At 33.9% G+C, this 15,499-nt stretch overlaps 1 long non-coding RNA gene across 1 annotated transcript; it reads right to left on the bottom strand.

Moving 5' to 3' along the window:
- Window positions 1-2,594: 2,594 nt before the first annotated feature.
- On the bottom strand, window positions 2,595-14,930 carry LOC140251082 (uncharacterized). Its single transcript, XR_011903364.1, has 3 exons — window positions 14,836-14,930; window positions 14,164-14,232; window positions 2,595-2,619 (listed from the first exon to the last, which is right to left on the bottom strand). It is a non-coding gene; the product is annotated as an uncharacterized lncRNA (long non-coding RNA).
- Window positions 14,931-15,499: the final 569 nt, after the last annotated feature.

The following is a 15,499-nucleotide window of genomic DNA, read 5'->3' on the forward strand; positions in this document are numbered from 1 at the left end:
ATTGTAATAGAACCATCGTATACTACACTGTCACAGTGCTCTTTAGTAGCAGTTGCATATCCAATATCACTCTTAAGCTTAAACATAAGATATTTATTACAGGTCATACTTGCTGGTTTTGTTTGTTTTAATTGAAATCAAAGACTAGAAAATGTTACTTTTATAAATCTGGATTTGTACATTAACAGTTCTTGAGGTTATTTTGAGAGAAATAAAGAAAGCATTCTTATCAATGTAGACTTCCTCTGTCATCGTGAACTGAAGGAAGAGTCTTAGACTAAACTGAGTAAACAGAAATTTTAGACTATATATTGATTTTCTTCCTTTATAATGCTCCCATAAATCATAATCATCATGTGCCATGCCTATGTGCTCTTGATTCTGTTAGCTATAATCTAATCTTATCATTCAAGAAAAAAAAAACACTATTTTTGTTGTTTTCTTATGTTTTTCTTACTTATCCGTATTCCTCTACTCCTCCAGAAATGGATACAACCCTGCAAGGCCCCCCACGGAGTCAGGGTGGTAGAACATCCAGGTCATTTAACTACACTGAGAAAGAGCAGTATTTGTAGGCACTTTAAGATGTCTATCCATGTTTTCAGCTGGCACTGTAAAAAAAGGTAATTTAAAATACTTAAATATACACATTTTGTAAAATGATACTCAAATCCTTGCACACTGTGGACAGGCTGAAATAATCTATGAAACAGTATCCAAAATCATTGCATATTATTTCTTTTTAGTCTGTAGTACACTGCTCAACAACTATAAGAGGGATTTTTGGACATATAGCAACCTTCCTTGTTAACATATCTTCTGCTTAATAAAGAAAAAACATGAAATGGCAGTTCTCTAGAAAGAGAATTAGACTCAGTAATGTGAGGACTAGACTTAACACTTAGCAGCCTTACTGGAAAGAATGAATTTATTCAGTGAATCTATGTGTAGAAAAGTAAGGAAGACCAGAATACACTGAACCGAGCAGATTTAGATCACAACTTAATGAATACAGATTTTATCCCATGACCAAAGTTACTTTCTTTCACAAAGAAATAACCAACATGAATAAATCCTTTTTTCCTTCTTCCCAAAAGCCAGTGCAATTGCTGACATACCCTTCTTCTTAAACAGCAGCTGGTACTGGAAGCTTCATTTTTTTTGTTGGCAGAATTGCATTTTACCTTGCCTGCAGGTATGCTGGGCAAACAAAAACATGCCCTTGGATCATGTATCTCAGTTTATTCACTAACATCCTTTAAAGTGCTGGAGGAATCCACCAAATCAAAGGCTTATCACTGAAACTCATCTCTATCGAATAATAGCAGTTTGACACCTTTCTTCTCACCAACTTTGAATTCTTTGATGGAAATATCATGACATTATCCAAAAGCATTCACTAGGTGAGCTGAATTAAGTAGACAGAAGCCAAAGACAGCAACCCCGCAGGAATTTGAACAGAGAAAAGGTTTCTAATTTATGCAGAGATTAAAGCAGAAGATGCTGGCAAGTCAAATTGACCAAAACAACTAGTATTTGATTTTATTCTAATCTGCAGAAGTGCCATTACCTTTTCATCAGGCTACTGTGACGTTCAGTAGAATATTTCTTTTTATTTTATCCTCAGAATAACAATTGTTGCATTATGAGTTGCTTAAATATTCATTCAGGCTTGAGAGCTAGGAAAAGTCCCTAGACCAAAACTAAAATCTGATGAAGCTTTTTTCATCTTTATGGGGATATAATCAAAGACATCACAGAGGAAAAAATATCAACCAGCTTACTGCTGAAGTAGGGCAGAACCACAGCACGAGTCTACACGAATCTAACAGAGAAAGAACAAAAGTAATAGGGACATAGTGAAAAATAATTATCTCTGAGTTGTTTATTAATTTACTAAAAAGGCTGCAGATGCTAGGTGAAAAACTTTTTCTTTCTAACTATAGCTTACTAAACCAAATGTCATGTGTTATGCTATCTTATGCAACACAGATTATCTTAATCTAAAAATCATACCTTTTTAGAAGGAGATTAGAGTGGCACGCATCATTTCAAATTTGAGGTTCATGTCTCCCTTACCTAATGTCTTTTGTAGTCATCTGCTTCAGCCAAGTCTGATGTGCTGCTATACAGATTCAATAGTGTTTTGAATTCACTCTTTGCAGATAAAAAGAACAAAAGCCTGTACAAGCAATTGGGAAAAGAGAATAAGAATGTTTATTTGTAAAAAACAAAAATAAAAAAAAATAATGAAAAGACAGGCCACACATTTAGTACTATTTCATTTCTGAAATAAATGAGCAATTTTATTACTGAAATGCTCTGATTATCAAACCAGCTTCTGTTTACACCTGTGTAAACAATTGTCTGATAAATTCATTGCTACATTCCAACTTGCACAAAATATATTTGCAGATACAAAAAATATGGTGAAATAAGGACAATTTTCAAGCCATTCATGTATGCCAGTGTCCAGTTTTCCAGGGTCTAGTTTTCTTTATCTAATCAGAACTGCTTGCTGATAACACACACATACACACACAAATCAGACAATTGGGCAATTCCAGAATGAGCAATCCACATCATGGGATATAGGAAGCAATCTGGAGTATCTGAGACCTGTTGAAGAAAATGACACTGCATTGTTGTTTCCCTTTGCCTTTCCTCATCATCAGAGGGAAAGGGAAAAGGCAAAGAGGGAAGGTAACAGAGGATAAAAAATGGCTAAGAAGAAGTGACAATCTATTTTGCATTATAGAAACAGATTTACTGATGTGAGCGTCTTCTTACATGGTCTAGAGAGAGAAAATATTTCACACTGTGAGGTACTTGCACTAACTACATTTTTTTCTTCAAACACCTTGAACGGAATATTAAATTTCTGAAAAATCTGTATTAAAAGAGTATTACATTTGAAAAATAAATCACTGAAATTTCAGAAAAAAAGAAGAAATTATGCCGTCAGTGCTCGATCATTTTCTGTACGTTTGATTAAATATTTTATGATTTTAAATGTAAAACAGGTTGCTATTTTTGTCCACCACTAATGATACTGTAAGACAAGAACTGAATAAATGCTTATTAACATAATTCAGAAGACGTACTTCTGAAACAAAAACAAACCAAAGTCTATGATCATAACTTGAAAGAAAACACATAAAATGCACTTAAAAGCCTCCACCACAACCATCAAACACACACACAGAGTAGGCAGTTAGAAATCTATTTTACCAGGACTACATGACTCAGTCAGAAAGCCTAAAATGAAATTTATCCTGAAAGCAGTATAAAGTGCTAAAATTCAAGTTGTACTGAATTTAGATTTTGTCATTTATTAGCTTTAGAGAACTTTATTTCCTACTCTCACTTTTTAAAACATATTATTCCGACCATTACAATTTGAAAGCCTTCAAATAACATACTGTATTTGATTAATTCATTTACACAAGTCTATAGAAGGCTAAATGAACTGGAGACATGAGCTTTTTCAATCTGCATCCATAAATTAGCAAGAATCATACTGAGGGTTTCAAATCCATATGAGCTCAATTTAAAATCAAAGACACACTCTTTCCCACTGACAACATATGCTACAGTCTAGATCTTTTGTATACACATGTATACTCCAGCTATCCTGTGAGCAAAACCTTCATTATTCCTGTAGACCCGCATTTGCAATTACCATAAAATTAGTTGCATATTTGATGTTGATTTTGTGAAACTAGTGCATTAGTCTGGTTTGATCGTAGTGGTTGCAATTCTAGCTGAGGTGTTCATCAGATATTTTTGATGAAATTTTACTCATCCTGTACTTCATTCTTGAGAACAGTTGCTGCCAAATGTGAGTACTGCCAAAAAGCAATGACACGAATAAGGAGTGATTGTGAAGCACAGAGTATTTCTCTCTGGTAAAATAGGTATTATAAAATTCTAGTAAAGAGACCTGATAAAAATGCTGAACTGAATATGAGTTGGAACTCCATACATTCCATCTGAGAATTTGAATGTAATGTATTTATGTTGTCTGAAAATGGAGTCACAAGTATACAAAAAAATGATTTTCTGAGTAACCTTTAAACTTATCGAATTCCTTTACCAAAATGGAAAGTAAAGCTGCATATTTTCCACTGTTCACATGAGTTTGTTTAACCAATGTATCAAAATGCATAAAATTATTTCTCATCACTTTAGCTTACCATAATTTAAATTTCATTTTGAATGCTGTTATCATTTGAAACTGCAGAGATAAGTTGATTTTCACCTAAAGTGTGAATGCTTATCTCATTTAAATGAGTGGTCAAATTCACCAAACATGCTAGATCTGTGAGCCATGTTTAATCTTTATGCTCTGGCACAAATTTTCCTTTTCAGTCCATATAAGACTTTTTATTTCATTTTGCAAATCAAATCTTTTAAATATTTTATGCTGACTTAGATAGCTTACTACAGAAAAAGAAACTATGACCTCATAATCAGCATTTCTTTTGAAAAGAAATTTGGTTAACGTGCCAGAATTTTTCCAACACTGTTATTTTGCCTTTATGAAGCATTCCTTGATATGCATCAAATTTGGCAGCTTGTTTTTGCATATTATATGTTTTCAAATTGTAATCTTTGAAAAGTGACACTATCTCCTTGCAAATTAAGAATAATGCCATATTATTTGTGTTGATAAAAAAAATTCCTCAACTATTTGTTTTTCACTGAACACTCTTTTTTCATTCACAGTTTTTCTTTTGAAGAGTTCTGTTTTCTTTTAAGATGACATTAGAATAGGTTAAAATATTGTTATCGGTAATTACTGCATCCTCAACATGTGTCATGAACACATATAACATGTAATACATGCAGGTTTTGATTTAACTGTGTGTGTGGAAGGTGCAAGAGGTGGTGATATCACTGTACTGAGCCCTCCCTTGTACTGCTTTTGGCTGAAGAGTGCTAATGGCAAACCAGTGTTTTGGTAGTTGCTGAGGATGAGTGTGCACATGCAGCCAGGCTACTCAGTGGAGAAGAGCTGCTGCCATGACAGCACAGAGCAGGGGGTGACCACAGTGCAAGCTGAGCTGGGCAGAGGGCTGGACATGCCTGATCTAGGATATGCTGCCATCTGGGACAGCATAGAGAGGAGAGATCTATGGATCCATGGAGAGCACAGATCCTTATATCTCACCCCATTGCTTCCAGTTCCATGTGCTGCTCTCATCTGTTTGCCCAGCATTTTTGCACTTTTATTTACTCTAGTCAGGACAAACGGAAAAAAATATAATGGACTTTGAATTATTTAGAGCTTATTCACAAATAAAAGTTACAATGAGGTACGAGTTACAAAAATAAAACAGACTTCATGTCATGTTGTCAGTAAATATAAAAACTGCAAATGAAATTTAGAGAGTTTATAACCTAGCAAAAATCCAAATCTCTCCCACTGAAATTCTTAATTTTCTGTTGGAGGGGTATTTCATATCATAAGTACAATCTCACCATAACAACACTACTGTGAGAAGGCTGCATATCAGGATTAGTAGTTGTTGTAGTTAGACAGTTTCAGCATCTATGTTGCTCTTCTATCATTAGCACTGGCCAAACCTGGAAAGCAGGAGATTAAACTCATGTATTGAAATATTTAATAATTTCAGGTGGCTTGTATTTGAATATTATTTTCCACATTAATACTGTTCAGTACTCGAGAGAACAGAGTTTATAGGAAAATTCCATGGTATAAATAAAATTTGAAGAATTTTTATACTTCCTAATTCTAACAATTTTGCTAAAATTTTTAGGTTGTTTACAATTCCCCAACCCCTAAACTGGAAAAATAAATAAATAAATAAATGCAATTATTTTATAAGTTTCCCCACAATTTCAAAGTACAAGGTACAAATAATGTGTTTTTTCCTACTATCCTTGCCTTTACAGGACTAAAAATTTCATAGAAAAATTCATTTTCTATTCCATAGGAATAATCATGTTAAATGAATATACTGTTTCCCCTGTTAGCTTCTCCTGAAGGCTTTCTGCAGATGCTAAGAAAACATAAGCTGCAGTATGTCCAGGTCATATAAGGAAGATGAAGTAGAAGGAATTTCAAAATGATGAAAGAGAGCAAAAAACTGTTAGTATAGCTGTGAAAACATGAAGTCAATAGCTAGGTTCCAAGAGGGCTTTCCTATGACTATGTTTCTGTACTAAGATAAACTTGTCTCTAAGGTAAAACAGAACAGCCTATACAGTAGAAAGTCCAGTTTGATTGATGAGCATTCATACAATAGATTACGTCTTTTTATATAAGGAGAGAAACCGTACACTTTCAGCATAAATATTCAGAACAACAGTTCACTGTGTATAGGTGTCTGTTGTCTGTTATCTGTTGCCAAGAGCTCCATCTCTGATAAAAATAAAAAATAAAAAAAACTGAACTCCATGTAAAATGATAGATCATAAAAGTCTGTCATGGTTTTGTAATGTTGCTGTCAATATTCCACATGATAACATCATATGCAGTATGGATCATTAAAAAACTACATATTAACTACATATTCCAGAGGACTTTGCAAAGGATGGTTCCCGAATTGAACCCAGGCCACAGGGGTGAGAGCACCGAAACCTAACCACTAGATACCACCATCTAGGATATGTAGTTTTTAAATCATCCATATATTGACAGCAACATTACAAAACAATGACAAAGTCCTACAGGATAGTTTATAAAATACAAACAATACTAGTATTACATCACTTCCTTTCCTATGGTTAGTGAAGATTTTAATTCTTCTAGATTGTCAGTGAGGTGTTCCAGGTACAGAGATGGAAGGTGGGAAGGATAAAAAGTTTCAATATTTGCATTTAGAAGGGGATCTAGAATCTAGGGGATCGTCTGTCGGTCCCCCTTACTCTGCTAATCACAGAATTGGCCTAAACCAGCATGTAAACCATTGACACTAGCCATTGTCTCTTTTAATGATGTATTCACCCACAAGAGCACAATCTAAAAGATATACCATGAGCGTTAACTTGTGGGATCATGACTGCTCCTTTCACCATCTCTTCTCTGGGCCTGATTACCAGCAAAGACAATTTCTGACCCTTCATTTATATGAGCTAAAATGATGTCCTGTCAAGAAAGTTGTGGTGAGATGAGAATTGAGCTCTTCTCCCAGGTAATAACAATAGAATTAGAAGGAATGTCCTCGAGTTGTGCCAGAGGAGGTTCTGGTTGGATATTAGGAAAATTTTCTTAGAAAAAGTGGTCATGTTCTGAAACAGGCTGCCAAGGGAACTGGTGGAGTCACCATCCCTGGAGGTGCTTAAGGAAAGGGTAGATGTAATACTTACAGGCAATACTGATATTAGGTGGACAGTTGGACTAGATGATCTTTGAAGTCTTTCAACCTAATTCCCCACATTTGTCAGCTCATGCTGAGTGATTTTCAAGGAAATAATTTTTGGGCATAAAGTGTAGCTTTAATACAGTTTGATTTCTTTCAGCATTTTTTTTAGTGTTAAACTACATGAAACAAATGACATGAATGAATGATTCTTAATGGTAAACTACTAACAAAGAAGTCATATGTAATGAAATCCTTTACAATTACAAATACAACATAATGCATCACAACTTTGTGCGTGTCTGACTAATATAAAAATAGACTCCTCTGGGAAGCAATACAGATCATAAACCTAACTTAAGTTTTTCCTAATTTAAGGTCCTTTTAGATGACCCAACTGATGGTTTCAATTTTCACCATTAGGAGTACAGACACTAGAAGGCAACACTAGAGATGGCTCAGGCTCAGCATTTTGAATATGCCCCAAATCATGGCTCTCCTACCTGAGCAATGGCATAGCTCCATAGGGATGCCCATGTTGTATCCAGAACTAGTTCCTAATTGTATAAACATTCTTTTGTAATCTTTTTCTTTTTCTTTTTTTTTTTTTTTTTTCCCATATTCTTACTCCAAAAGACTAATGGTGCTTCATCATATTGACTTTAATCTGAATTTGGCTTCAGGCATTATATCTTATTTTCAGAATTCATTATAAATAATGATTTGTTTGAGTGTGCATTGCTTTTGCTTTGTGAAAGCTAGAGTTAATGGGACTTACAGCAATTGCAGTTCTTATTATCTCCCTTATCCTGGAGGTATCTCTTTTCTGGCCATTATGATAAAGAGGAATTTTGGTCCTCACAGGGCTTGTTCTTGTAAAAAAGAAGCTACCAATGAAGATCATCTTGCAAAAATTCACAAAGCACCTATCAAAACATCCATGCCTATTTTCTTGAAAATAAATGAAGAAAACATTTTTTTCCACACTTGAAGACTGACTACCAGTTTACTTTTTTCAGCTTTACCATTATCGTTGAACAATTATCTTCATTATTGCATACAAGCACTATAATTTTATAAGAGGTTTGAATGAGCTTTAAATAGGAGAGATAACACAAACAAAATCTGCACATTTCATCCAAGACTGCCCTTCTACCCCTTGTGATCTTTCTCATAGCAGTAAGCAGAATTCTTATCAGGGTTCACTTGATTCCTGCTAGAAAGCCAATATTTTTTCTGATCAGAGATTCTATAGATTTAGAAATTAATCACCAGTGAAAATGAAGATGAAATGTAGTTGAGTTTAAAATGTCAGCTACTGAAATGTCACAGGTTTTTTTGTTTGTTTGTTTGTTTTTTCTCCCTACAAAGATAGACTAAGGAAAGGAGAGGTATTCAAAAGCAAATCAAGGAATCTTCAAGTATGCCTTTTACATCAGTTTCACATCAGAATTTAGGGTTTCATGAGTAAGCCGCAGTTATATTAATATTTGTATGTACATTTACGAATAGTTCATATAGACTATATATGACATGGCACAACACAGTTAGCTAAGTGGGATTTATATGGCCAAAAAGGAGAACCTTGAAATTTTTCTATCTTGAGATAGAACAGTAGTCAGGGGGTAAAACAATCAAAAGGATGGGGGAGAAATACAGAAAAAGTCAATTCAAAAAGTAATATTTCCAAGAAAACAAGGCAGAACTTGTTCAATATCTTCAATTGTTTTCCAGCTTGATTAAATAGAATTAATAGATACTGTCCACTACTACACATCCATCCACCTATATACATGGATCTGAGTAGAATAGATTGTGTGAAATTATAAAAATAAAGCAGCAAATTATTACTTGAGAAAATGTAAACTTGTAGTGATGATACTCTCTACACAGAGCTAGATTGTAATTCACCAGTTTTCAGTCATTATCAGTTCTGTACTGCAACCTGCTTTCATTCTCAACTGAGACTACTGCTGATGTTACAGCCATCAGAGGTATCTGAAAAACACTGCCATATTACAACAAAACAAAGTGCTACTGGATCAATTTTTGAAATTCATTTCCAATATATAAATATTTGTTTTAATGGGTACATTTACCCTTGATAAAAGTAGCATTTTGAAGTAGCATGTTTAGCTTCCTAGAGGCCATGGAAAATGAAAAAAAAATATGTTTTGAATTTTCATTCAAATATTTTGCTTTTTTGAATTTTAATTATGTTCCTACCTTTTGCATTTTTACAAAGCCATAATTTTTTAAATCTGGTCATACTGAACAATGCACATATAATATTTAATGTTCTATAAAACACCTATCTATGAGTTAACAGTAGTTTGAACTTACTTAACCATAGATGGATGCTCTTGTGAAGTTCAATAGAAAAATATCTAATTGCATGCATTCCTCCAACATATATTACTTAACATTATGGATATCGCTCGTGTAATACAATACTAAGCCTGCTCCTTTAAGCTCTTTCCCAGTGAATAATTTATTTTCAGTATTTTATGATTAACTGTGGCACCCAACCAGAGAATATAGCTTCAACATACACAGATGTCTGAGATAAATCTATTACATTTCTCACAAATGCTTTATCTGTTTGCTCTCACACTGTTATTTTCACAATACTGGCATCAGTGCTTCTTCTATCTAGGTTAAATATCATGGAATATAGAGGAAATATTAATGGCTTCAACAACAATAGAAGTGAAATAATTTGCCATCTTTTGGAGCTGCATTATAATGCTCAACAGACTTTTTAATAACTTGAAACGGAACTGATTTATAAATCTCTAAAATGATATCTGAAAAGAACTTAGGCTGGTAAAAAAAAATAAAATAAAAGGCAAATAATGTATCTTTCACATTGTCTGTGGCAGTGATATACTATGTTGTCTGCAATGCTAAATATATATCATAAATCCCTCAAACAGAAGTGTTATTATGTTCATCCATCTCTTCTCTATGAGCCAACAATTTCTTCTTTCATAAGCTTTATTTTATAAAATGGAACTCATTATATAAATAAAATGCAGGGTAAATTCAGTGCTCTTACATTAACCTAATGAGTACTTTATCTAAGGAATGCATACTGGACTGTGGTTATGTCATTATTAAAGCCTGTTTATCGAGTGACAGTGGGCAAGCTCTTTTTGTGGATGACAAAATGATACAGAGCTCTTTATAAACCTACAATAACTGATAGGTTTTCTGCTTCTATAAAATGTATTGTATAGTCTATTAAATAATATAGATTGGAAAGGAAGATCAAGGAAGATCTCTCAACAGTTTGCAAATGAGCATATCTATAGGGGGGGTCATTTATTGAGTTGAGACAATATGAAGTAATTAGAAAAGAAGAGCAAATGGAACCTTAATGGCCAATTAATACTCATGTAATGAGGCTCTTCTTTCAGTCAGCTGACAATGAAGTGAGACACTGAGATCATTTGAGTACATGTTCTTCAAAGTACACTGTTTAGCACATTGCAGCATTGCAGTAGGGGGATGTGCTGATGTGCTTTGATACACAGAAAACTCCCACCACTTTGTGAAGATAACTTCATCAGCCTTTGGAAGAACAACTCCAAAATTAATCTTTTTCTTTACTTTTTTTTTTTTTTTTTTTTTTTTTTTTTTTTTTTTTTTTTTTTAATATTCACAGCAGAAACAATAACCAAATTTATTTTTCTGCACCAGGGTCCTGGTCACTAAAATGGAGCATCTCTTTCCCGTCAGTTTCTTGGCAGGACGGACATTTTTTTCTGGGTTGTTTTTTGGGATTTTTTTTGTTTTGTTTGCTGTTTTGGGTTTTTTGTTTGGATGGTTGGTGCGTTGCTTATTTTGTTCTTGAATCTGTTTATCCAATACCTTGCCTCTGGTATTTTAGTGTGCTGAGTGTACCATTTTAGCCTGTTCTGCAGAATACATAATTACTTCTTGAATGCAATGGCATTCCTCAAGTAGAAGTTAGCTGGGATTTATTAGGATTAAACAAGAGAGCAATTCTTTTGCACAGCTGAAAATAGTTGGAGGATCATAATTTGTAAACAGACTTGGCAATCTTTCAGAGGGATAAATCACATAGTTCACTGAATGAGAGGTTTCAAATTTACCTTTAACTACTTGTACCTAGGAATTACTGGGAGGGAGATTTGATGGCTATACTTTTGATTTGTTAATACAGAGTTGTTAATTGAAAAGAAAATTAATGGCGTTTTCAGCAATAACAATAAAGCAATTGCTTTGGTCCTTAAAAACAGTTTCTTATTTGAAAAGTATATAAAAAACAATCCTAGCATCTCATTATTGAGGGGTATTTTCAATTATTTTTTCATAATATTGAGAAGATTTATTATTTCATTCTGAAAAAGATAAAAGACATCTGATCACTGCATACATAATGACAGCTCACGTAGCGCTTAGCTGGGGCTTTGAACCAAATTATTTATTCTTGAAGTCATCCTTTTTCTTTTTTTTTTTTTTTTTTTTTTTTAATTTTTTATTTTTTTTAACTTCTCTGGAACAGTGGAAGTGAGAAATTACCTTTTCTCTTGCACAAAGAACATAAAAACATAATACTTCATATATTTAATCTTTCTACTCATACTTTTTCCTATAAGCTTCAGCAATAAATAAAGGAAATGGTCTAATTGTGAATGACTTCAAGCCATGCTCTTATTTATCCTTCCTCTCTGCTTTGCATTCCTGGAATTATGAAGACTAGAACCTGATATTAAGAATAAGAAGTATGCATGTACCAGTAACATATTACTGGTACATAGTAGTCAAACAAAACTCTTATAACTCTTCTATCTGAAATAATTCAAGGAATACAGAAAGTAACAAACCCTGAATTTCTAACTTCTATGGTATAAACTCATACTCAAATTCTATGTGCATATTTGTGTGTATAATGTACATGATTGATTCTAATTAATGCAAGCATTATTATGCATATTGACATCACACACGTCAATCACACTATCATTTTGTCCCATATTTTTCTTATAAATCTGTCTATATTATGGATTAATGCATGGGGAGTCTTGATAAAATTATTTCCCTAAACCTCACTGCTTATATAACATACCCCAGGTGTGTTTGTTTTTGTTTTTTTATCTGTTTTAAGAGTTCTTATTTTTTTGTGTTGCTACTAAAATGCCAATAGAAGAGATAAAAGGTTTCAAGCATCACAATCTGTAACTTTCAGCTGCTAGTAAGTCTGGCTGTCCCACAATTCTACCCAAACATTTACTTCAAGTTGTCCTCAAAATCTCTGTAAGTGACATCATATCACCTGTGTGTCAAATACTTTAGCTATGTGTCCGTCTATCTCTTCACTTTATATCAGATAAGTTAGTTACAAAACAAATTTAAAAATATAACACAGTTATGCAATCTGCTGTGCAACAAATTACAAATACTCTCAAAAGGGGAGTAAAGGAGTAAAGGGGAGTAAAACTGCTACTTCTACAATTTTCACTGCTCTGACTCTTGCTGATGTGACTCCCATTTACAAGAAGGGCCATGAGGAGGATCCAGGAAACTACAGGCCTGTCAGCCTGACCTCAGTACCAGGGAAAGTTACAGAACAAATAATCTTGGGTATGATCACATGGCATGTGCATGGCATCCAGGGGATCAGGCCAAGCCAGAATAGCTTCATGAAAGGCAAGTCATGCTTGACCAACCCCATTTCCTTCTACAACTGGGTGACCAGACTGGTAGATGAGGGAAAGGCTGTTGATGAAATCTACCTAGATTTCAGAAAAGCCATTGACACTGTCTCTCACAGTATTCTCCTGAGGAAACTGCCCATAGCCTGGACAGGTACACCCTCCTTTGGGTAAGGAACTGGCTAGAGCGCCATGCCCAGAGGATAGTGGTTAATGGCGTTAAGTTCAGTTGGTGACTGGGGGACACCACAGTGATTCTATGATACCAGCACAGTAGGCACAGTACAGCCTACACTTGAACCATAGCTCCTTTGGTAGTCCATAGAAATAGACACTTCTATGGGACATATCTTTTCACTCTAATGTATGTATGTCGAGAGTCCTAAAAATGCCTTTTTCTCTCCATTCAGTGTACATAAAACAATAGGAGCCCAGAAACAGGTGTCAGTACATCTACATACACTCAAATGAACCCTTAACCGGGGAACCTAACATTGTTCTGAAATGATTTATAAACAGTAAGAAAGTATCATCACAGCACAACTGTGTGATCTATCCAGGGAAATCATGTTTGCCTATATTCCTCTAAGGAAGAAACTGTATACAGTGACCTTCCTGCAATTACCTGCATGTGATATATTTGCTTACTTAAACGCTTTATCAAATGACTACAACTAACCAACTGGTAAATTTTTAACAAAAAGGTGCAAGAATTTGCTCAAATATAGAGCTCATCAGAAGGTGTAAAAGCACTTCCATGAATCTGCTCTTAACAACTTTGCTGTGAAAAGTAGATTATGACGGTTTTACAGATGGGTACCTTTAAGTATAGAAATAGGAAGAGCAAAGCCGGGCTAACAGGGTAAGTTATCAGTAAAGCTAGGTAAGTAACAGTTTTCTGTACTGTTCTCTGAATGCTATGTGACACTGGCTTTCTGGATTGGATACTTAACAGAATCTTTGTTTTAAAAAAACTAAAGACAAATAAGAATGTTAATCAAAACAGAAATAATAACTAACAATAATCAGACAGCTTTACCCTGCACAAAATCCATATGCTTTGAATATCCTCTCAAACTGATCCATAAAGCATGAGATAACTAGTTCACTGACCTTAACTTCATGATGAATGTGCTAAACTTTATCAGTCCTACCTTGTGCTGCAGGAGTTCTTCCACTTGAATAGCAAATATTCTCTGCCTTCCTTCATGTTTGAGTGGTATCTGCAAAGAAAGAGTTGTCTGCTTGATTTGAGTTCATGAGTAATTTTTCATAGCTCTCTACTTTTTTCCTTCTTACCATCTCATATTTTCTTTAGCTGCTAACAGTACATTTGGACCATGTCTTGAAAACAGCTTATGCTGGCAAAGCCTTACATAGACAGACTAAAGAATGTTGGATTCTTCACGGCAGATTAGTGAAATACAATTTAAAAATGAACCATAAGCCTATTTATTTATTTATTTGTATTCACATCCGTATCTGAGAAAACATAACTTTGACAGAAACATAACACTACATAGGTGCACACATGGCTATGAGTGAGACATGGTTTTTTTGTTTGTTTGTTTTTAAGAAAAACAGATAATGAACATCCTTAAATGAAAATAAATTTTATTTGTAATTCAAAGGCAAAAAATGAGGTAGCCTGTGATATCTTTTTTAAAAGTGCATTTCAGATTACAAAATGAAGTTTCAACATTTTTTTATTTTTTACCCACAGAAAATTTAATACACAGGTGTAAATTAAGGAACAGTAGTTTTATCGGTTTCCTTTTTTTAGTCATGGTATTTGAATCAGACATTCAAGTTATTCAGTCAACTACAGTTCTTGAAATTTGCCTGTCCTGAAAGGCATCCATGAAGTACTAAGACCCAGTACTCCATTCTCCAGCATTTTAAGTAGGCATTTATGCAACTGTCAAGGTAAAGTATATGACTTAATTTGGTGGAAATGTAAAAGGCATGTTTCCAGAGACTTCCTAGGCCAGCCTTAGCGAAAATAATGCACTCAAATGGAAAAATTCCAAAATTGTGACAGAGAAGATTTGACTAATGAAAAACGGTGTATTTTTACTGAGTTCTACTAACACCTGGAATAAAACTTTCAGAATGTCTGATATATAAGTGTGTTTTTAAATATCCTTGTTCTAAAGACATAGGCTAAGAATTAGGACATAATGAATTCTCTATAACAGCTGGGGGGAGAAAGCATTAAATTTTCCTAGTTCTCTAACACAATAAACATGTATTTATGTGATTGTTTTTTGCTTTTTTTTTTTTTTGGATTTTTTTTTTTTTAATATACATGCAGAAAGGTACCTAACTAATGAGTAACAAATTTTCTCAACCATATAAAGAGATTAAAAATAAACAATAAATTTCCATGTGAAAATTCAGACTTTAAATAAACACTAAAATTACATACTTCATCAACATTCATTTATTTGCATAACTATAGCAGAAAAGGTAAATCACAACCTGTTATGA

The sequence above is a fragment of the Excalfactoria chinensis genome, chromosome 4 (assembly GCF_039878825.1).
Source record: "Excalfactoria chinensis isolate bCotChi1 chromosome 4, bCotChi1.hap2, whole genome shotgun sequence".
NCBI lineage: Eukaryota > Metazoa > Chordata > Aves > Galliformes > Phasianidae > Excalfactoria > Excalfactoria chinensis.